General features: G+C 41.1%; 1 protein-coding gene across 2 annotated transcripts in view; it reads left to right on the top strand.

Moving 5' to 3' along the window:
- Positions 1 to 23,654, top strand: part of LOC124722007 (lysosomal acid phosphatase-like) — a 180,917-nt gene that overhangs the window by 106,418 nt on the left and 50,845 nt on the right. The window lies entirely within an intron of this gene.

Below are 23,654 nucleotides of genomic sequence, written 5' to 3' on the forward strand. Positions count from 1 at the left end.
GTCGTGGTTACTGAATTGGAAAAACATCAGTTCTCGTGATACAGTACCCTCTATAAATAAAACCGCTTGAAAATACTGCATGTTGGTACTTTGATATTGCTTACTTAATTTGCATTTGTTTATTTTTTGCGGATGTAATTCTTGGTAAACAACCGAAATACACAGATGATCCAAAAGATTACAATCTCCTGCTTAATAGCTTGTTTGTCCGTCTTTGTTCGGTTTGTGGCGTTATGTGTCTACGAACAGGTCACGTAATTCGGGTAAATAACGAGCCGCTGATTTTCCTACCGGTGATGGCGCACGATAGCAACCCAGATGGATTCCATAGGATTTACATCAGGCGAATTTGGTCGACGAAACATCAACATATCACTATAATGGTGCTCAAACCACTGTAGCACGGTTCTGACTCCGAGACACGGACAATAATAATGCTGAATGACGACATCGCCGTCGGGTGAGACATCAAGTATGAAGGTATGCAGCTGCTTCGCAGCTGTCAGCGTGTCTTCGAAAACTGCTACAGGTCCAATGCAAGCGCAGGAGAATGTCTCCCGTAGCGTATACTGCTCCCACCAGCCTGCTTCCTTGGCGCGCTGTACATTTCGAGCCGCAGTTCACCTCGATAATGGCGTTTGTGGAGACGACCAACGACCTAGTGTAGCAAAAATGTGGTTCACTCGAGGAGGCGACACGTTTCCATTGATCGATGGTAGAATCTCGATGGTCTCGTGCCCAGTGCAATCGTAATTGACAATGTCGTTGGATCATTATGTGAAAACGTAGGGGTGGTCTGCTGCGGAGCTCCATGTTCAACAATTTACAATGAACGGTGTGCTCCGAAACACTTGTGCGTGCACCAGCATTGTGCTCTTTCGGCAGCGATGCCACAGATCACCATCTATTCTACTTTACAGAGCAGAAAATCCTCCGAAAGCCTAGTGGTAGTTCCATTGACCTTGTACCTCTTACTTTAGAAGCGCATAACAGCTTCGTTGTTTTCGTGACATTAGTTCACAGGCTCTGCGTAATAATAATCTGTACTTTGTTAAAGTCGCTTAAAATGTCCAAATGTGTGTGAAATCTTACGTGACTTAACTGCTAAGGTCATCAGTCTGTAAGCTTACACACTACTTAACCTAAATTTTCCTAAGGACAAACACACACACCCATGCCCGAGAGAGGACTCGAACCTCCGCCGGGACCAGCCGCACAGTCCATGACTGCAGCGCTTTAGACCGCTCGGAAAGTCGCTTATTTCAATGGATTTCCCCACTTGTAATATTTCTGGCTTAGTCAGCCATCATGTTAGGCTCCAAAAAGCCGTTCGCAGAGCAGTGGAGATGCAAGAAGTATGTAGACGACGAAATGTGGTGTGAGGTACCTGTGACAGATGTTAGATTTGATACCATTCCCGTGAGAAATAGCGCCTGCATAATGCTACTGCTCTGTGTTTGGCTGCTGTGTTCGGAGCAAGGGCGCCAAGACGTCAAAGTATAGTTGTTATTATTGTTAGTTAAACTACTCATTGGAATGGCTTCACTTTTTAATATAAATATCTCTCAATAGCTGACTATCAATCAGTCATTTTAGAATTATTAAAAACAATTTAAATCAAAAACAAAAGACTGACGAAATTGCAGACGAAGCACTTCGGAAGCGTTCGGGTCACACCTTTTCTGGTGCGGCGCGTGATGTGTTTCGGGCTGTTCGTCACTCTGGATTACGCAGTCCAGAAGAACAGACATGTTGTCTGTCGTAGGATGTGTTTCCAAGTTTTATTCAAGTTCCTGTTCGTCACTCTTGATTAGGCAGTCGGGATGTACAGTCATGTTGTCTGTGGCAGGATGTGTTTGCCAGTATTCAGTATAAAAGATTCACTCCGGTAGTCATGAGGCACAGACACGTGACACAAATAGTGTAAAGATACATTTTCTTAAACATTGTGTTTGATCATGTACTTTGCTGTATCAGAAGGTGTTGTATTAAGATCATGTAGTCTTCTCGTGTGGCTATATTAAAATACGCGAGTGGCATCCCAAAGAAGTGATACATTATTTCAGAACAGAACCTCGCTAAAAGTCAGTTTCAGCCTCAAGATACAGAACCTACGACCTGCGTGCTGTTTTCTGCGCCGGGGACATCAATTTGAAGACAGCAGGTTAGTGATCTATAACAGAACCTTCGTATTCCACACAGTGCAGCGGAAACAACTAGGCGCCTCACGTTTACTGCATGCACAGAACAAATGTGCTCAGTGACACGTCATCTGCAGTAATGCAGAGGAGGTAAAGGAGGATGATCGTTATTAACACCAACAATCGATTCATTCTTCCTTTCTTGCCGTACACTTGCAGCCCATATCTTCGCTAGTGATCTCCCGTCCACGTCTGCTCCGCTTACATACTTTTGTTACCGCGTCACATGCCCGCAACGCCACCAAGAGGCATACAACGTCGCCATGGACAGTGGTCATAATGTTTTGGCTTATCAGTGTACATATACAAGGAATCCCATATATGATCCTCACTTCCGACATTCACCCTCTGGAAACGGAGGAGCCGATGAGTCATGCGTACACTGTATCGCATCGAATTGTGTTTGTTGCATCAGTTTCTGTAGCTCTGACCTTGTGATGAGAGTTGCTGTAGGTTCATGAAGATTTGTGTTCTGTGTGAATTCAGAGGAAGAATTGCCTCATAACTGTGTAAACAACCCAAGCTCTTTCTGTTGCATCCGTGGTGAGTTAACTCTGAATTCACAAAAACGAAAACTTAATCTACTCGTAAAAAAAAAAAAGAGCTGTGAACTTTATTTGGGTGCAAGGTTTGCGATTAAGACAAGGAATGGGCCCACCACATATGCTGTTTCACATGTGCTACACACCGGACAGGTTGGTTAAAAGGATCACGTCACTTTCCTTTGGTGTCCCCATGATTTGGAGGGTACCAACGGCTCACACAACAGTTATTTCTGTGTGACAGAAATAAACGAACGTAGAGAACGGTTCCATCAGGAGACTTCCCAAATGGAGAAGCGTCACCAAGGCATATGGAGTACTGCAATGTTGTCCGACTACTGCTGGACGTTACAAAGAGACTGTCATACGGCAAATTTTTGCAGAAAATCGGTAAGAAACTATTATTAGATATGTTTATTCACTTTTCTTTAATCTTATCTTGCTCATTTCTTTGGTTCATATGTGTATTGACACAGACATTTTTGTTCTCCTTTTGCCAGACACATACACCCATCAGTCAGAACATTATGACCACCTACATAATAGCCAGTATGTCCACCTTTGGCACAGGTAACAGCAGCGACACATCGTGGCATGAAAGCATTGAGGCATTGGTAGGTCGCTGGAGGGAGTTGGCAACACGACTGCACACACAGGTCAATTATTCCCGTAAATTTCAGGGAGGGGGTCGATGATCTCTGACGCCGTGTTCAATCTCATCCCATATGTGTTCCATCGGGCTCAGATCTGGCGAGTTGTGGGGCAGCACATCAATTGGAACTAGCCACTGTGTTCCTTGAACCACTCCATCACACTCTTGGCCTTGCGACACATCACATTATCTTCTTGAAAAAATGCCACTGCCGTCGGAAAACACGATCGTCATGAAGGGGTGTTAGTGATCTGCAGCCAGCGCACGATACTTCTTCGCCGTTATGGTGCCTCGCATGAGCACCACTGGAGCCATGGACCCCCACGTGCATGTTCCCCAGAGCATAATGGAGTCGCCACCAGCTTATCTTCGCCCCGCAGGACAGGTGTTAAACACGACGGATTCGCGCCTTCCCATCGGCATGATGAAGAAGGTATTGGGATTCATCAGACCATGCAGCTCTTTGGCACTGCGCCAACGTCCCATCCCGACGGTGACGTGCCTATTTCAGTCATAGTTGCCGCGTCGTGGCGTTAACATTGGCACGTGCAAGGCTCGTCGGCTGCAGAGGCCCATCGTTAAGAGTTTTCGCCGGATTTGTGTTCACACACACTTGTACTCTTCCCAGCGTTAAAGTCTGATGTTAACTCCGCCACAGTTCGCCGCATATCCTGTTTTACCAGTCTGCGCAGCCCATGATGTCCGACATCCGTAATGAGTGGTGGCCGCCCAACCCCACGACATCTGGACATGGTTTCATCTTGGTTTCGCCACGTTTTGAAGACACTCACCACAGCACTCCTCGAGCACCCTTCAAGTCGCGAAGTTTCCGAAATGCTCGTACCGAGCATCTGGGCCATCACAATCTGTCCTCGATCAAACTCAGATCGCGCGCCTTCTTCATTTTACACACGGACACTCACTCATACTACATGCACTGAGTGTGTCTGACTAGCAGTCACTCCTCGCCAGGTTGAAGTTGCTGTCGCCTGGACGGGTTTATATCGATAGTAGGTCGATGGTCGTAATGATCTGGCTGATCAGTGTATTACACAGGCTGACGTAAGCATTTACAGAGACCAGTATCACACGGAAATTGAGGCCGATGCAGACATCCTGAAACTGGCTTCAGGGACGAATTATCTTCTAGAAACTGTGTTTCGTTCTTGTGACAGATTTTTTTGGACCAGTGTAATTTGTTGGGCGATTTAGTAAATCTGTAGTTCCATCAACACTGAACCTCTTTAGTCAGATATTTGCGATTGCTGTCTTACGGGAAAAACACATACAGGGGGGGGGGGGGGAGGGAGAGAGAGAGAGAGAGAGAGAGAGAGAGAGAGAGAGAGAGAGAGAGAGAGAGGCGACAGTGATTTGGTTGTGAAGTCCTGTCAAAACGACTATATAGGATTATTCGGTACCACATATCTACACAATGTGGCCGTTCAACTCTCAAGGTATATGGAATGTCTCTGGGTCACTCAGGATGATTTATTCCTTATTCCAGAAAACCCTCCATCCGTTCAGCAAGAACACTAACGTCTCACAAAGTGTGATCATTGGCCTGCAGGTCGTAAAGCTTCTAGCTGCCAAGATTACTACACACATTAAAAAAAGTTTTGCATCACCTTGGTTCCAAGAGTTCCGGAACCTGTACAGAAAATTGGAATAGAGAGCAACATAAACATCATTTCCGCCCTTTTTACTGATCATGAAAACCACACATTGCATGTTGTACCACCATACAGCGAGAACTTCAGAGAAGGTGGTGGTGGTGGTGGTGTTGCAGATTGCTGTACACACCGGTACCTCTAATACCCAGTAGCACGTCCTCTTACATTGACGCATGCCTGTATTCGTCGTGGCATACTATCCACAAGTTCATAAAGGCACTGTTGGTCCAGATTGTCCCACTCCTCAATGGCGATTCGCCGTTGATCCCTCAGAGTGGTTGGTGGCTCACGTCGTCCATAAACAGCACTTTTCAATCCATCCCAGGCATGTTGGATAGTTTTCATGTCTGGAGAACATGCTGGCCACTGTAGTCGAGCGATGTCGTTATCCTGAAGGAAGTCATTCGCAAGATATGCACGATGGGGGCGCGAATTGTCGTATGAAGACGAATGCCTCGCCAGTATGCTGTCGATATGATTGCACTATCAGTCGGAGGATGGCATTCACACATCGTACAGCCAACGGCCCCACATAATGCCACCCCAAAACAGCAGGGGACCTCCACCTTGCTGCACTCGCTGGACAGTGTATCTAAGGCGTTCAGTCAGACCAGGTTGCCTCCAAACGCGTCTCCGACGATTGTCTGGTTGAAGGCATATGCGACACTCATCCGTGAAGAGAACGTAATGCCAATCCTGATCGGTCCGTTCGGCATGTTGTTGGGCTCATCTGTACCGCGCTGCATAGTGTCGTGGTTACAAAAATGGACATCGCCATGGACGCAGGGAGTGAAGTTGCGCATCATGCAGCCTATTGCGCACAGTTTGAGTCGTAACACGACATCCTGTGGCTGCACGAAAAGCATTATCCAACATGGTGGCGTTCCTGTCGGGGTTCCTCCGAGCCAGAATCCGTAGGTAGCGGTCATCCACTGCAGTAGTAGCCCTAGGGCGGCCTGAGCGAGGCATGTCATCGACAGTTCCGGTCTCTCTGTATCTCCTCCATGTCTGAACAACATCGCTTTGGTTCACTCCGAGACGCCTGGACACTTTCCTTGTTGAGAGACCTTCCTGGCCAAAAGTAACAATGCAGACGCGACCTAACCGCGGTATCGATCGTCTAGGCATAGTTGAACTACAGATAACATGAGCCGTGTACCTCCTTCCTGGTGGAATGACTGGAACTGATCGACTGTCGGAACCACTCCGTCTAATAGGCGCTACTCATGCGTGGTTGTTTACATCTTTGGGCGTGAGAAGGTATTCCACTATCAGCGTTCACAAAATATCTTTCTATTGTTACTTAAAAGCTGTAATTGTGTTTTCCATCACTAGATAGGTAAATTGTTTGCAAAAAGAGTACGTAAAACACTCCTAACTTCGCCGTTATGCTCATATAACACACGTACAGCTTCGTCTTACTCCTAGTCTGTGACGTCACCAGAGCGTCAGCCACTATCAGAGCGTTTTCGATCACGTGACCAGATATTGATATTTAATGATTTTTAAACTCTAATTACATAAAAGTAAGATATTTTTTGAAAATATTGACTGCAAATGATGTTTAAATTTTATAATAGAGTAACAACAACACGAACCATATTTTTAATATAGGAAAATAGCCTATTCCTAGGCAGTGTTGCGCAACACGTCGTAGAGTGGACGTGTTGGTAGACATGAAATTGAGAGGCGTCTAGCGCGTGTCGCGCGACGCAGCGCAGCGCGCGTTTTTGTAACATCACAGGTTCAAATGGGACCGCGAAATTGCAACGCGACGCGATTGGGACGCGACACACGCCTGCGCCAGGTCGCTCGGCGTTGCTCTTTGCGCCGTGAAAAAGACTTCGTCGGTTTTCTTTTACATATATATCTACATGAATACTCTGCGCCGCGCGGCCGTGCGGTCTAAGGCACTGCAGTCATGGACTGTGCAGCTGGTCCCGGCGTAGGTTCGAGTCCTGCCTCGGGCATGGGTGTGTGTGTTTTCTCCTTAAGATAATTTAGGTTAAGTAGTGTGTAAGCTTAGGGACTAGTGACCTTAGCAGTTAAGTCCCATAAGATTTTCACACACATTTCAACATTTGATTACTCTGCACTTCACAGTTAATTGTCTGGCATATGATTCATCGAACCACCTTCAAGGTATTTCTCTACCGTTCCACTCTCGAACGGCGCGCGGGGAATACGAGCGCTAGGCTAATGCCACACTAGGCGATTTTCTTCCCTCGATAATAATCGCGGCTGAAATAGTCGCCTAGGATGCCACACCTCAAACGATTACAATCGCGGCGGATGAAATCTCGCCGACGAAAGTAGGTGCCGCACTAGCGACAAAAATCGGTGCCTTCTGCGGTTGTGTTGCAGCTAGCCATGAGACACACCATGCATGATGACCTGTCATTCAAAACTAAGATATTTAGCTGCAGTAGCATTATATGTAGGTCGACGTCACAGAAGGCATAACCGCCAATAAAAATGGTGGATTCATCCAATTATTATGAATCGTCCAAGTGAAGGAAAGTTTGTGTTGTTACACAAGAAACTTAGAAGTTATCCGGAGAAATTCTTTGATTATTACCAGATGACCGTAGCATCTTTCGACTTACTGCTGTCAAATACAGAAACTAACTTACAAAAGAAGGATACCAAGTTACGTGACTGCGTTGGTGCTGAAGAAAAACTTGCAGTAACATTGACGTACGTTTTTCAGTTAAATGGAGTAAGTAATTTACGAACATGAAAATACACTTAACATGTCGTTAACATAAACTAGGTTACATTACAAGTTCATTTCAGCTGCCTAATCACCTGTGCCGGCTGGAGTGGCCGAGCGGTTCTAGGCGCTACAGTCTGGAACCGCGCGACCGCTACGGTCGCAGATTCGAATCCTGCCTCGGGCATGGATGTGTGTGATGTCATTAGGTTGGTTAGGTTTAAGTAGTTCTAAGTACTAGGGGACTGATAACCTCAGAAGTCCCATAGTGCTCCGAGCCATTTTGAGCCTAATCACTTGTAATATTCTTCAAATGACAAGATCGAGTCTTCATCCGGCAGTCCAATAACTGGTGAGAAATAAGTGATTAGATTCTCAGGTGTAGGGCTTTGTAAGCAGTATTTATGGAGTCAGTAGTAGTGCTGCTCTCTATAGTCTTTCGGCTGTAAGATTTTATTAATTGTAATGTTTTTATTTGAAAGTCTATTTAATCGTCGGTAGTCATTTCTTTTAAGTAAGACAAAAGAGATGTCAAAAACAACTCATCAGGATCCTTTTGTGGTGCAGCACAAGTTGAACTATGTGTCAAAACTGTTATCAACCCTCTTTCAAATGGATCCTGAAGTTCCCTTTTATTTGCTTTAGCAGTGGAAGGCTTAGAGCAGCACTGTTGGGTGGCGGTGCACTGTCTTAATGATACTTTTCGGCTTAATCATCCTCAAGAATAGAGGCATCAATCATATTTCCTGAGGTTCTGAAATTAAAAGAAACATTTTTAGAAAAACCCGCATGTCACTTTGTACTGTGCAAATGTGTATGATGTGATAAGTATGTAGCAAGTCGGTATTGAGTAGGTAATTAACTACCATATCCATTGTAAATATATTTAAATGTTACAAAATTGCAGAAGAAAGTTTTTACTTACTGCCTCAATTCCATGGCTTCTTGCAGGAAAGACATCTGTCTTTAGTAGACATACGTTTTTTTTTTTTTTTTTTTTTTTTTTTTTTTTTTTTTTTTTTTTTTTTTTGTAGTCGTTGCGCTGCCACACTTTTTATTTTCTTGTAATTTCAGGCTGCGACTGTATGCATCACGCATATTTTTCCACCGTTTTTGTACTTCTTTTCCTGTAGGAACGTTAAAAAAATTATTCTTACACCTGCTCATTAAAATTGATAAATTTCCATCAATCTGATATTGTGTTTTATGCTCTACTTATTTATAACAGGTATCTTTGAACGGGATGCTCCATGAAGTCTCTGCATTATGAGTTTTTACTCGTACTAGTCCACTCAACTATTGCATCTATAATTGAAGATACATGCAGAGCAATTTGGAACTGCGTACACCAAAGTACATACCAATGCCAACGAAAAAGACATAAAAAAATAGCTCTGAATTTTGAGAAAACTACAAATTTTCCTTACTACATAGGTGCCACTGACGTAAGCACGTGCGGTTGGTGAAGCCCTGGAATAGTGGAAGTAAATTTTTTTATTTGAACACGTGAAGCAATACTGACCTTGCGACTTAACTTAGAAGAAAGATTAAGGAAAGGCAAACCTACGTTTCTAGCATTTGTAGACTTAGAGAAAACTTTTGACAATGTTGACTGGAATACTCTTTCAAATTCTAAAGGTGGCAGGGGTAAAATACAGGGAGCGAAAGGCTATTTACAATTTATACGGAAACCAGATGGCAGTTACAAGAGTCGAGGGGCATGAAAGGGAAGCAGTGGCTGGGAAGGGAGTTAGACAGGGTTGTAGGCTCTCCCGGATGTTGTTCAATCTGTATATTGAGCAAGCAGTAAAGGAAACAACAGAAAAATTCGGAGTAGGTATTAAAATCCATGGAGAAGAAATAAAAACTTTGAGGTTCGCCGATGACATTGTAATTCTGTCAGAGACAGAGCAAAGGACTTGGAAGAGCAGTTGAACGGAATGGACAGTGTCTTGAAAAGAGGGTATAAGGTGAACATCAACAAAAGCAAAACGAGAATAATGAAATGTAGTCGAATTAAATCGGGTGATGCTGCGAGAATTAGATTAGGAAATGAGACGCTTACAGTAGTAAATGAGTTTTGCTATTTGGGGAGCAAAATAACTGATGATGGTCGAAGTAGAGAGGATATAAAACGTAGACTGGCAATGGCAAGGAAAGCGTTTCTGAAGAAGAGAAATTTGTTAACTTCGAGTATAGATTTAAGTGTCAGGAAGTCGTTTCTGAAAGTATTTGTGTGGAGTATAGCCATGTATGGAAGTGAAACATGGACGATAAATAGTTCGTACAAGAAAAGAATAGAAGCTTTCGAAATGTGGTGCTACAGAAGAATGCTGAAGATCAGATGGGTAGATCACACAACTAATGAGGAGATATTGAATAGAATTGGGGAGAAGAGGCGTTTGTGGCACATCTTGACAAGAAGAAGGGATCGGTTGGTTGGACATGTTCTGAGGCATCAAGGGATCACAAATTTAGCTTTGGAGGGCATCGTGGAGGGTAAAAATCGTAGAGGAAGACCAAGAGATGAATACACTAAGTAGATTCAGAAGGATGTAGGTTGCAGTAAGTACTGGGAGATGAACAAGCTTTCACAGGATAGAGTAGCATGGAGAGCTGCATCAAACCAGTCTCAGGACTGAAGACAATAACAACAACAACAACAACAACAACAACACAAGAAAAATTTGTACAAATTCAGAGTATTTATTTTTCTGACTCTTAAAATATTGAAAATAGTCTGAAAATACCTCTAAAAACACTATATTAAGTCATGCAAAGTTTCAACACAATTCATTAAATTGTTTTGGCGCAACAGGTTTGTGTGCATGTCAAACTATTAGAGGGAGAAGGAAAAATAAAAATTAAATTACTTTTTTAGTAGTTGTCTTGGCGAAAGTTACGCCGATTGTTATTAAACTTTGCATGCACCTGTATGCAAGTATGTACGTACATCATCTTTCCTACTGAATTTTGTGCAGCCACTGATAACGAGTTCCACTTCTCAACTCCAACTTCATCTACACACACCTTCTTCCATGTTTCTGTCTTTAGCAGAGTCTTGCGATTATATGTTTTAGAGACAGGGATATTTATCCACCTCAGTTATTATCAGTTCACTGTCCAAATGATTCATTGGAACAACAATTACAGAGTTTTCGGACAGTGCCACACACAGAAGTGAGTGCAGTACCCTTGTGGCTGTTGCGAGGCTGGCGATAACAACAGTCTAGTGTAGCAGGGATGCCGACGATTATTGCCGCGCTAAAAATAGGCCCGGGCCCATTCGGCAGCGACAGTCGCGCGCGGAATCTCACCGGAACGACAATTTCAGCGCAGTGTGACACCTTCAGTTTGCAACTTGGAGATCCATTTATGGGGCGACAAAAATCGTTGACGTTCATCGGAGATAATCGCCTAGTGTGACATTGCTTCTTCCCCTTTCGAGTCGAAAGTAAAATAGAAGCGAAACAAGTCCCTCTGCAACCAGTATACGTTTCCTCTTTCGATTTCCTTCAGTATTTACTGTCATCAGTGGACAAGCTGAAATACCAAAATGGTCAGCTATATTTAGCAGATATCGAGGAACAATGAACATAGCATTCAAATGTGTACACGAGACGAAGTACGTAAACTGGCTATATACACTATTGGCCATTAAAATTGCTACACCACGAAGATGACGTGCTACAGACGCGAAATTTAACCGACAGGAAGAAGATGCTGTGATATACAAATGATTAGCTTTTTAGAGCATTCACACAAGGTTGGCGCCGGTGGCGACACCTACAACGTGCTGACGTGAGGAAAGTTTCCAATCGATACACAAACAGCAGTTGACCGGCGTTGCCTGGTGAAACGTTGTTGTGATGCCTCGTGTAAGGAGGAGAAATGCGTACTATCACGTTTCCGACTTGGATAAAGGTCGGATTGTAGCCTATCCCGATTGCGGTTTATCTTATCGTGACATTGCTGCTCGCGTTGGTCGAGATCCAATGACTGTTAGCAGAATATGGAATCGGTGGGTTCAGGAGGGTAATACAGAACGCCGTGCTGGATCCCAACGGCCTCGTATCACTAGCAGTCGAGATGACAGGCATCTTAACCGCATGGCTGTAACGGATCGTGCAGCCACGTCTCGATCCCTGAGTCAACAGATGGGGACGTTTGCAACACAACAACCATCTGCGCGAACAGTTCGACGACGTTTGCAGCAGCATGGACTATCATCTTGGCTGCGATTACCCTTGACGCTGCATCACAGACAAGAGCTCCTGCGATGGTGTACTCAACGACGAACCTGGGTGCACGAATGGCAAAACGTCATTTTTTCGGATGAATCCAGGTTCTGTGTACAGCATTATGATGGTCGCAACCGTGTTTGGCGACATCGCGGTGAACGCACATTAGAAGCGTGTATTCGTCATCGCCATACTGGCGTAACAGCCGGCGTGATGGTATGGGGTGCCATTGGTTACACGTCGCGGTCACCTCTTGCTCGCATTGACGGCACTTTGAAGAGTGGACTTTACATTTCAGAGGTGTTAAGACTCGTGGGTCTACCCTACATTGAATCCCCGCGAAATCCTACATTTCAGCGGGATAATGCCCGACCGCATATTGCAGATCCTGTACGGGCCTTTCTGGATACAGAAAATGTTCGACTGCAGCCCTGGCCAGCACAGTCTCCAGATCTGTCATCTATTGAAAACGTCTGGTCAATGGTTGCCGAGCAACTGGCTCGTCACAATATGCCAGTCACCACTCCTGATGAACTGTGGTATCGTGTTGAAGTTGCATGGGCAGCTGTACCTGTACACGCCATCCAAGCTCTGTTTGACTCAATGCCCAGGCGTATCAAGGCCGTTATTACGACCAGAGGTGATTGTTCTGGGTACTGATTTCTCAGGATCTATGCACCCAAATTGCGTGAAAATGTACTCACATGTCAGGTCTAGTATAATATATTTGTCCAATGAACACCCGTTTATCATCTGCATTTCTTCTTGGTGTAGCAATTTTAAGGTCCAGTAGTGTACATTGTCTAGCTACATGTCTATAGACAGTCCGTCTACAATGTCTACAGACAATCGCTCGATTTTGTATGCAAGTGTGTAGGCCTACTTGCCCTTAGACGGGTCGAAGTGCAGATGTGACAGAATAACGGAAATGAGCTGTCGAATTTAGACACGCCCAAGGCCACATCGTGAATGAAGTCGCCCGATATGTTTGGGCACCGTTCAACATGTCTACAAGACAGGTGTACCACTTGTAGCCACGTAAGATGGTGCAAGAACAGAGGTTACAAAAACCTGCTAACCAAGGCTCGATGAAGATCGCACGCCATGTTAGCGACAGTCGGTTGCAAAGTCGATAGGAATTGCTGCTATCATTGGATGCAGGTACATATCAACTTACTAGTGAATATTGCGAAAGAAATTGCTTGTAATAGATATTTTGAGTCGGATACATTTCAAATGCCCATTTCTCACAGTGGCACATGAAGTTCCACATATTCTGTGGGTCAAACAATACATAAACTGGAGAGTACTTGACTGGAGGAATGTAGTGTGGTCCTACAAAACGTGATTTTTGCCTCTTCTCAAATGATGGAAGGCATAGAATGCTCCAACAGCCCAATGAGGTGTTTACTCCACCGTGTGTGGAGGATGAAGCTCGGGCAGGAGGCTGTTGTATGACATTTTGGGAAGTGTTTTTCGTAAGGTGAATGGAGCCCACTCATTAAGGTCACCATAAACTTCAACTGTGGGGTTTATTTCGGCATTCACATTGACCGAGTGTTGCCCACAATTTTAAATCTTCATGATGAGTATGTAATTTTACATCTTCATTTGACTATGCTATGGACATGCCCGTCTTCCAAGATGCCAACAGCCATGTTCCCATATACATTCCTCATTTGTCAAACTCTTGTGCATTGTATCTCACCTTGACTGAACTGCTAAATTGCCCAAAATGTTGGAGATATTTGGAACAGTAAGTAGCAATCAACATACTCACAGTTTGGTATCTACAAGATGAAGCAATACTGAGTGCCTTCAGTTGCCTGTGGCATACTTGAATAAACTTGTGGACACTCTTCCTTGATGAACTGAGACCAATATCAACGTTAGCAGTGTTGTTACAGGGCATTAGAGGGATGTCTCCCATGGAACAGGGTAGGAGAAGGGGGTGACAATTTTTTTCTCCAGTATACTTTTCTGTGTAGCTGCAACACAGCTTTCTCTTTGTGTGTATGCTACCACACTCCAGCTATGATTGGTAAGTGACACCATTACACAATCCAAGACAAAAAAAAGTGATGCACCACTAAGGTATTATCCAAATAGGATGGAAATCGGTAGACGTGGTGACATATACAGGCAAAGAAATGACTACAGTTTCAGAAAAATTGGATGATCTAATCAAGAGAAAGTGTCTCACAAATCGAGCAAGCCAATAACGTGTTGGACTAACTCTTGCCCTTTGCAAGCAGTTATTTGGCTTGACATTGATTGATATAGTTGTTGGATGTCCTCCTGAGGGATGCCATGTCAAGTTCTGTCCAATTGGCACCTTAGAGTGTCAAAATACCAGGCTGTTTGGAGGGCCTTGCCCGTAACATTTTAAACAATCTCAACTGGGAAGAGAACCAGGGGGTATTTCAGAGTGACACCATCTGTTTCCTGTTAGTTAGGCAGGACTTGAACCACCTCTCACCACTGCTGGTAACACCATAATATTCTGATTTACTTAAGAGAATGTTGTGGTTTACACAGTCAAAGGCTTTTGTCAGGTCACAGAAAATGCCAGTAGCCTCTAATTTGTCATCTAATGAATTAAGTACATTCTCATTGTACATGTAAATAGCCTTCTCTGTACCAGAACCATTAACAGACCCAAACTGTGACTTGGGCAATATATTATTTGCAGTCACATGCTTAAGAAGATGCTTGAACACAGCCTTTTCAAATATTTTTGAGAGAGCCGGCAAAAGGGAAATTGGCCGATAGTTTGATAGTATCTCTTTAAAGTCTTCTTGTAAGAAAGCCTTCTTGTAAAGAGGCATAACTTCAGCGTATTTTAGCCTGTCTGAAAATCTTCTGCTGATAAGAGATAGATTACACAAATAACTTAAAATAGAACTAAACTCATATGAGTGCTGTTTGATTAACTTCGTTGATATGTTATAACTACTAGAATGCTTTGATTCTAAGGATTTTATGATTGATGCTACTTCTACTTCTTTGGGAGACATGAGCGTCATTTCCATTTTACTGAAGTTATTTGTGAAGACTGGTTTCAGACATTCCATTGCATTGTTTACTGAACGTGATAACCCCAAGCTTTCAGTTACAGAAACAAAGTACTTGTTTAAGAAGTTTGCAACACTACATGCACTAGTTACCAATGCCTCATTTATTTTTAGAGCTATCTGTTCCTCTTCCTTTTTGGCCCCACCTATCTCTGTCTTCACTATATCCCACATAGTTTTGTTTTGTTGCCTGATGTAATTATCTGTTTCTCATAATAATGCTGCTTAGATTTCTAGATTACTTGCTTCAGTATTTTGCAGTATTCTTTATAATGCATTACAATGCTGACACCAGAGCTGTTCCTAGATAGCAGATATAGTCTCATCTTTGTCCCACATGATATCTTTATTCCTTGTGTAATCCATGGTTTATTTTTATACTTCTGTTTGATTTGAGGTACCTATAGGGGAAAACAATTTTCAAAAGAGGAAGTAACTTTATTAATGAAAGCTTTGTATTTTTCATTTGAGTCAGAAGTATTGTAAACATTAATCCATTTCATGTCTTTCAGCAAAAATTTTCAATTTTTAATTGATTTATTACCCTCCTGTACACAGATTTAATAGATTTTTTTTATCTCGACAAGCTTCAATATTTGACACAAGATGCTGCATGTCATAATCATATAGCCCATATACCATTTGTTTCATGATAAGACTTTCCTGCCTATATCTGTCTACAAAGATGTTACCAATAGCAGTCTCAGAGCATTTAATACCCAAGCTGCAAAGTTCAAAGTAGGAATTAAACTGAATGACAGTGTTAGTGATTGAAATAATTGTTCGCTGACAGAGCTTTTCAGTAAATCTACAATAAAAGTCACCAGCAACCACTACTTCCTTGCTTTTTACTGTGAGATGGGACAACAGAGCTTTCAGATTTTTTTAATGAAGAGGTTAAAGTTTCTTGAAGGTGCTCTTTATATACTTACTGCTGCACAATCTTCTAAGTGTTGCTCTGAGCAAAATTCCTGAAATTAAAACAGTTTCTGACAAATGTGGTGATTTCTCCTTTCTCCATATTTTCTCTACAGAAGTAAGAAGCTAACTTGAATCCTGTAGCATTTAACATATCTATACCATTTGTCACATGATGATCAGAGAGGTAGATTATATCAACTGGTGTGCTCCGTTCTAATTCTTCAACACAAATGAGCAACTCGTTGGGCTTACCCCTTAGTCCTCAGATATTCTGATGCAATAAGGGTAACTGATTTTGTGCACTGGCTAAATTAGAAATGTATGAAAGCAATTTTTCTGTTAACTTTTGAATATCTCAAGTTTCATTAGGGACTGTTTGCATGACTTGTGTATATTAAAATTTGCTTTCTGGCTGCATGTTTTACCAATGTGAATGTCATTTTCAACCTGTCTCTGAACGTCTTTTGTTTCTGGCCTGCCTATCCTAAAAAACTATTAGCTCAGGCAGTTTACCATTCCCTCTCCTGTGCCCCTTTCCTGAGAGAGTGACTTAGGACTGTAGAGGTATACCACTATAGTTGCAGCATATCCCTAATATTATTCCATGTGTACCTTGAGCAGTCTCCATTTATAACTCTGCATGGCAGAGGATATATTCCATTGTACCAGTTATTAGGTTTTCTTCCCATTCCATTCATGTATGGAGCACATGTAGAATGATTGTTTGAATGCCTCTGTGCATATTGTAATTATTCTAATGTGTCCTCATGGTCCCTATGTGAGTTACACATAGGGGGTTACAGTGAAGAAAACCAAGGAGAAATTTGGAAAAAGGAATAAAAGTTAAGGGAGACGTTAAAACTCAGAGGTTTGCTGATGATATAATTCTGTCAGTGGCAGCAAAGGGCTGGGAAGAACAGCTGAATGGAATAAATAGCATCTGGAAAGAAAGATATAAGATGAAAATCAGCAAAAGTAAAACAAGTTTACTGTAATGGAATGTTGCAGTATTAAATAAGGCAATGCTTATGGAATTAAATTAGGTGCATGTGGAATCAAATTAGGAAATAAGACACAGAAAGTATCATAGTAGATGAGTTTCGCAGTTTAGTCACCATAACTAATAACTGAAGCATAGAGGATATAAAATGCAGACTGGCAATAACAAGAAAAATATTTTTCAAAGAGAGAAATTTGATGACATTTAATATAAACTTAGGCAATGGTCTTGCCACAGTGGTAACACAGATTCCTGTCAGATTACCAAAGTGCTGTCGGGTTGGACTAGCATTTTGATGGGTGACCATCCAGTCTGCCGAGTGCTGTAGGCAAGCAGGATGCACTCAGCCCTTGTGAGGCTAACTGAGAAGCTACTTGATTTAGAAATAGTGGCTCTGGTTTCGTAAACTGACATACGGCCATAGAGCGATGTGCTGACCACATGCCACTCCATATCAGCCTCCAGTGATGCCTGTGGGCTGAGGATGACACAGTGGCCAGACGGTACTGTTGGGCCTTCATGACATGTTCATGCAGGGTTTAAAATATACACTTAAGTATGTATACATATATCGTGTCTGTTCTTTCAGACACCAGACTTGAACTCTTACAGGAATTGGCAAAATGCTGCAAGTAATGTAGCTAATGTGCAAGGGCCACTACATTAGTAGTGTGTGGATAAGTTGAGAATTTGGTTGCAACAGAAAGAGTGCTATGGTAGCACATGCAGTTGAAATGACCACTGTGTCCAGGTGGCTTAGTAGTCAGAGCAACTGTCTAGTAAGCATGAGACCCAGGTTCAAATCCCAGTCCAACACAAATTTTCAACTTTCCCCATTGATTTCAATCAATGCCCACTCACAGCCAATGCCTGTAATTACTTCTTGTCTCAATAAAAAAAATTAAGTGTTAGGAAGTCTTTCTTGAAGGTATTTGTCTGAAGTTGCCTTGAAATGTCAGAAAATAAGAGAATAAAAACTTCTGAAATTTGGTGCTGCAGTAGAATAGGTTCTTGAGATTATGTGAGCAGGTCAGAAACTAATTGAATCACTGATAGAACTGGGGAAAAATTAAATTTGTGATATATGTTGACTACAACAGCAAGCAGGTTGAATTGTAGGTAGAATTTAAGAAGAGACTTGCACAGGATTGGTTATGTAGAGAACTGCCTCTTTAGACTGGGTGGACAGTTTATTGTTAGGCAGGATGGAGCCTGTCATCTTTGATGGAGAGTCATTGACAGATGTAAAAGTAACTCCAGATGTCCTCAGGAAAGTATGCTGTGATCTTTGTTGTTTCTGTTGTACATTAATGACCTGCTAGACAACATGAATAGCAACCTCCGACCTCCTGCAAATGATGCAGTTATTTATACTTTCAAAAAAAATTACGGAAATATTTGATTAGAGCTTGATAACGTTTCACAGTGATGCAAAGCTTGGTAACTTGCTGTAAATGTACAGTGACATAAAATTATTCATTTTACAAAATGAAAGATGTAGTAATCTATGACTAAAATACCAAGGATTTACATAGTTATAACTATTAAAATCGTGTAATTACCTGGCTGCAACAATTTGTAGGAATATGAAATGGAATGATCATATAGGCTCAATAGCTGGTAAGGCAGGTGGCAGACTGTGGTCCACTGGCAGGATACTGGGAAAATTCAGTCAGTCTACGAAGGAGGCTGCCTGTGAATCACTTGTGTGTTCTGTCTTAGAATATTGCAGAAGTGTGTTGTGTCCAAACAAAATTGGACTCTCAGGGAATATCAAATGAATACAAAGAAGGGCATCATGAATATTCACAGATTTGCTTGATGTGTGGGAGAGCATCACAAAAGTATTGAAAAACCTGAACTGGTAGAATACTGAAGATAGAAGCAAATTATACCACAAAAGCTTACTTCCAGAATTTCAAGACGCAGCATAAAGTGAAGAATATAGATCTGCCCTTGATTCCCCCTCCCCTCCTACATGTCACACCTATAGGAACCATAGAAATAAAATTACATGCATTAAAACACACAAACAGGAATTTAGGCAGTCATTCTTCCTGCGCTCCATATACAAATGGAACAGGAAGAAACAGTAACATGGGGCACAATTAGTAGTAGTTTCTCTCATGTACTTCAGTAGTTTACAGAGTGTTAATGTATAGATCTTATTAGTTTTATCACTGGCTTTAATAGTACATGTAAATAGTGTATTCTTTTGACTCAGTACATTTGTTTTCTGTTCATATTAATATTTAACAGGTGCAAACACAATAAAATTATAGGATTGTGAGAAGTTTGTCTATGCTTTCTGTGTGTTGATAATGATTCCTGACTTGGCTAAACCTCTTGGCTGTGTACGTCATGATACCCTAATGCAAAAGTTAAAATATTATGCAATAGTGGGCACAACAGGATCATCAGTTTTATCTTGTTTAAATGACAGAAAGCAATACGTATCAGTTCTGTATCAACCACACAGTGATAGGTGCTCAGAATTTGTAGCAGTCAGACATGGCATATCACAAGCTTCGATTTTTGGTCCTCTACTATTTCTGATATATGATGTTCCACTTGCAGTTTGAGAAGATACAAATTTTGTACATTTTGCAAATGATCTGAGCATTGGAATAAAAAATTGTACCAATCCCCTTAATGAAAAGGCATCTAATGAAATATTTGAAAATATCAACAGATGGTTAAAAACAAATGGATTATCATTTAATTTTGACAAGACTCAGTACATACAGTTCAGTACCTCTTACAGAACTCCACAAGCTATAAAAATAGATTCCCCAAACAGTGAAAGGTGATAAATATGAAGTGGTAATTTTTGCGTCTACAGAATGACCATTTGAGATGATTGTAAAACCAACTGCTTAGAATTAAATGCCTTGATTCAGCTGTGTTTACTGTATACATAATTATTGCTACAAGTCATTTAAAAATAAAGAAAATAGTTCATTCTCTATATTTCTGTTCACTAATGAGTTATTAAATTAATTTCTATAAAAACTGAAGTTAGAGGGATAGTATTTTCAGAATACAGAAGTGTGTTATAAGAATTTTATCAGGTGTTAATTGTAGAATGTTGTGCAGACATGTCTTTGAAAAGCTGGGCGTTTTCACAACTACTTCACAAAAAATATGTGTGTTTCTCTACTAATGTCAACACTAAGAAGTCTTTGTAGAAGTTATTTTTGACACTAAAGCTATCTTCATGCTTTTCATTATTTGTGATAAGAGAAATATTTGTAATGACAAAGGACATTATTGAAAATATGTATGCATAGCCTGACAAAAACAGTGAAGCTCCTAGAAGACATAATTTGGTGTCTATGTTATTGTTGTTCATGTTTATTGTTGTTATCAGGCCTGGCAGGGTAAGAAAGGGGAGTGAATGGCATTAGACGTTGAGTGATCGCTGTGAAAGGCATGGAGATGCAGCATATTCATGTCAGACAGCTTTTACAGTATGTGACACTGTTGGAAGGGGCCTCATTGTGGGTCTCCATTCCATCGACTGGTCAAAATGTGCAGTATCCAGATGTGTGGGACATTCAGAAGTGAAAGTGAACTTGGGATCTTGAGGGCAAATGTACTTGCTGTCAAGGTTCAGGTTTACCACATCTGATTACCACAAGGGTCAGATGTAGATCACATCACAGTCTCTCCTTAAATCTGTGCCCACTGTTGGTGAATTTCAGCTGTGTTTACAGATTTCACCCACAGGAGTCAAATAACTGAGTGAACTTCTTTGAGAGACCAATTTTCCTAATGAGTCACCATTTATGTTCACTTACAACTAGCAATGTAGGAGGCTGGTGGCTGAAATTCTGCAAAATTGCCAACCATTTATTTACTGTACACTACTAATTTCTCTATAAGAAATTCTGGGATCACTGGCCTTGTAACCTTAGTTTCTGATCACCCCTCACATAAAAACAGTAGGAAAAAAGTATATAGATAATCTCCTTTGTCATTGTCAATTTCCATAAACAAAAATGAAAAATGTGAACATAGAACTACTACCAAAAATAACATCTGTAAAGATATCTAACTATTAACAATAATACAGAAGGAAGTTGGACACCTGTGTAATCATGCATTGAACAACCCACCACAGCACATTAAAAGTCATGTAGATAATCTGGTGAATTTTAATACTGAATCAGTGAACACACTGATGGGCAGCACTTTCAACTCCACTGAAAAGTATCTTCACAGAAACTCATAATTTTAATGTTTTAGAATCATTTATAATTAGAATTAGCACTGTAATATAGTAGCAAAAAGTCATCTCACTGTATTGTGCATACATTATATTAAATGTGCATCTCAGAAACCACTCTTGCTTGAACCAATGGACTACAACATAATGTAATGTACAACATCATCCATGCTGTCAGGTTTGGCAATATTTTCCTACTCCCTCATTCGAAGGCTTCATTCCACTTTTAATTGAGGACCATTGATTTCTCTCAAGGCATTTTGTGTTAACATCCTTCACCAATATGTTACTAAAACAACTAATCATATAGTAGTTGAGCTTATTTTGGACTGCCTAGTATTCCTCATCTGTACTGTATTGAGCATCAATTACGGTCATACCACCCAGAGATCAGACGTAAGCTTGATGTCATTGGACCAGAGGGAATCCGAAACTGTGTGACACAGCTATTAAAGCACTGGACTTGAATAGAGAGAAATGAGATTTAAATCTCTGTCTGGCCCTGCAGGTATATTGAAGCTTCCTTGATGATGTATTAAATTGGTTCAACTCAATGCTGCAATGGTTCCTTCAGTGATGTCAAGACCAATTCCATTCACCATTCTACAAGCTTGAGCTCCATTTCCAATAACCTTGGAATCAACTGAACATTTGAAAGCTAACCCATTTTCACATTCAAAGTGAAATATTTAAGGGTTGTGATTCCTTAAGTAATTTTCAAGAACCACCTAGATAGCCAAGCGCATTAATGTGGTGCTTAGAGGATTCAGAGTGGTGAGCCTGCCCTGGATCAAATCCACTTCACATATTAATGATGAGGCCTGAAGAACCAGCCATCTTGGATGTGGTTTTTACGTAGTTTCCACATCCAACTAGGTAAGCACTGGTTTAGTATCCGTGCCCTGCCTCAGATACATGCTGTGAAAACATTTAAAAAATGAGATTTACTCTAGGTGCAGACAGATGGGGTACACAAATTCTGTCCCAGTAACACCAGGAAGGGCATCTGCCAAAACCCCTATACCAATGCCAGTCCCATAGAGAAATGGGAAAAGGTGAGGAGGAGGAAGATTCTTTAAGTACTTTTCAAGCTATCCAAGAAATACTCCTAGTAAATAAAATCGTCAAAAACTCTGAGATGGATTCTTATACTACAAAAGCAAGATAAGGATGTATCCTTCTTCTGGATGCCAAGGGTATATGAGAAGACAATCTGATAGGGCAACCACAGAACCTGTGTGGTGGTATGTTGTGCCATCATTCTGTATGTCATTATTTCATTTTTGTGGCACACTTGTGTGAGCACTTTTAATGAATGAAGTCAGCACATTGTAATGGGTGGATAATTCCTTATTCTGTATGCCAGATTGGGAACATATCAAAACTTTAAAAAGTCTTCTGAATCCTTAAAAGCATAATTATAGTGTTTAATATGCTCACAGCAACATAACTTGTTAAAAATATCACATGAAAAGATAAACTATAATGTTTGAAATGACACTTCTGTGATTTCTTCTGGAACGTCATGCGCTTAAAATTAAAATGAAGAAATAGAAAACACCTTTTTCTTTTGACTGTAACATAACAACATGATCAAAATAAGAAACAAGGAACACACATGCCTGAAGCTATCACAGATATATTTTCTTCATTTTGATCTTTGCATGCTTTATTCCTCTTATGTGACTATGTAGACAACATGCTAAATAAGTAAAAATAAGATTCATCAGTTTATAAAAAATTACAAATTGCCATAATTGCTAATATGAAGAATCATTTAAATACAGTTGAAGCAGTGGAAAATTTGGGATGGAATAGAATATGAAACAGGACAGATTGCCACTCACCATGTATTGGACACGTTGAGTGGTAGACAGGAACATTGAAAGAAGAACGCTTGATATCATCATTTATTGGACCAGGTCCTTCATCAGATGCACACATAGCATTCACACCTGTATAACTCACATGGCCACTGATATCTGTGGGCAATAGCTGATAATATCAAGTCATCTGCTTGCAGTATGCCTGTCTGCCACTCTATGTGGTGAGTCGCTGTCTATCCTTTTTCATATTGTTGCATGCAGTTCTGTTTTTGTCATAGAAGTCTAAAAGCTTTAAAAATGTTTTAGAATTGGAGATGTGTGTTAACTTGATTTATGAGATAAAATTTAAAATGTTCTAAGGACAAATAAACTAAAAACACAAGAAATTCATAGCAAATTTGAGGTGTGGAATAGCAGTTGATCATCCAACAAGACCATTTTTCACACACAGGTTCCTGATCTCTAATTTCTAACACATTGTCTTCCACCATTGTTATTATATATTCCATTACAGACAAGGCAAAATATATGGTATCAGTGTGATTTTTGCCCAGTTCATAGAGCTGGCTGTTCTATAGCATATATT

This window comes from Schistocerca piceifrons, chromosome X (assembly GCF_021461385.2).
Source record: "Schistocerca piceifrons isolate TAMUIC-IGC-003096 chromosome X, iqSchPice1.1, whole genome shotgun sequence".
Lineage (NCBI taxonomy): Eukaryota > Metazoa > Arthropoda > Insecta > Orthoptera > Acrididae > Schistocerca > Schistocerca piceifrons.